The sequence below is a fragment of the Triticum dicoccoides genome, chromosome 5A, assembly GCF_002162155.2.
Source record: "Triticum dicoccoides isolate Atlit2015 ecotype Zavitan chromosome 5A, WEW_v2.0, whole genome shotgun sequence".
Classification (NCBI taxonomy): Eukaryota; Viridiplantae; Streptophyta; class Magnoliopsida; order Poales; family Poaceae; genus Triticum; species Triticum dicoccoides.
This window is the reverse complement of record NC_041388.1, coordinates 683,568,919-683,570,678: the sequence shown is the minus strand read 5'-3', so window position 1 is coordinate 683,570,678 and position 1,760 is coordinate 683,568,919.

Genomic DNA, 1,760 nt, shown 5'->3' with positions numbered 1-1,760 from the left:
GTTGGTGTGTGTTCTAGACGCCCCCTCCCCATGTATATATAGGTGAGAGAGGGAAGGGAGCAGCCTTGGGGTAGATTACTTGCAAGATTACTTTTTCACTGCGGTAGATTACTTGCAAGATTGAACCCAGCTATCACACACAACTCCCTTTTGGATATCAAACCCCTAACTCGGCCAGAGAAATAATAATATATGGGATAACATATCTAAATAAGAATTACACTAAAACGAAACCAAATAGATCTCCAAATAATTCATGAATAATCTTATCATAAATTGATAATTCATCATATCGCAACGAACACACCCCAAGAATTACATCAGATGGATCATGATCATGTAGAGAAGCTCACATGATCTTTGTATTAAGAAACATGGAAGAGAGAACCAAGTAGCTACTACTACATACCCATAGTCCAAAGAAAACGACTAATGGGTGGTCATGGTGGCCTTTAAGTTGATGGAGATGGCCACTGTGAAGATATTCCCTCCGGTAGAGTACTAAAAAAGGCCTCCAGATTAGGTCATGAAGAAACGGCGGCGTGTGGTGACGGAAAAATTAGGGCTATAAATTCCTGAATGGTTTCGGAAGTATATAGAGGCACAAGGACCAGAAGTTGGTAAATCGGAGGCTCGAGGGCCCACGCAGCAGGGGAACACTGCCCCTAGGGCGCGTGGGGCCTGCCTGTCAAATGGTATATTTTAGCACCTAAAACATGTAGACTTGTGGCGGTCTGCATAGCCCGTGGCCCCGTTTAATGCTTAGTCGGCACGTGGCCATGCTCGCGGCCGTTGAAGCTCGTCTTTCCTGTACAAAGAGTATGCTCACTAGCGTCATGCTCGGCAGGCGAGCACTCTATGCATGACATATCATATTTCCATCATGGATGTTGGATCTTTGTTGGTCATGGATCTTGACGAAGATCTGTGTACCATCATGCGGCACACCGTGGAGGTTAGACTCCTTCTGGATGTTGTAGCCTTTCTGATGTGTTTTTGCTCCGGGTTGATTTTGTCCGGCATTTTGACTGGCCCAATTGGCGTGCTCGGGATACACCGGTTCCCATTACGCCAACAAGTGCAGAATTTGTTCCTTTCTTACTTGGATGCCAAATTATTTCAGGCTATTTAGATACCATGACTTCTAATACACTTTTCTGAATATAATTTCAGTTTTCAAAGCTAGTACCCGATAAAGTGATCGAGTTATTCGAGTTCAGACTATATGGGTTTGGGTTTTTTGGGTTCGGGCAATGGGTATCATGTTTTATTCCCATATATAGTGAGATGGTGGACATGTCTGATTTGTGTGAATCGCCCTTGTTGGCATTCTATCCCTGATTCTTGATTAAAAAGGTGGATTATTGTAAGTAAACTGCAAAAAAACGTAGATTGTTGTGAAAGAAAGTTAAAAAATATTTACAATATTTTTTCTCGGGTCGCAAAACTAGTTGTGTGCGTGTGCTATGTTTTTTTAGTGTGCTTGATTAATAGTCGTCCCCTCCCCACCCACAGATGACAGACCCACCCCAATTTCTATCGGCCGCACCACCCACAAGGCCACAAGTGAAAAGAAAAAGGGGGAAAAGGGAAAGAAAAACTGCCTCATTTAATGCTTGGTAGACACATGGTCATGCTCGTGGCCGTTGGAGCTCGTCTTTCATTTACAACGAGTATGTTATATTTGTGTCGAATATTATATACGCAAGGGGTTACGTGGACTTGAAGTTGTAATTAATGTGGTTAGGTACGTGTTGTGT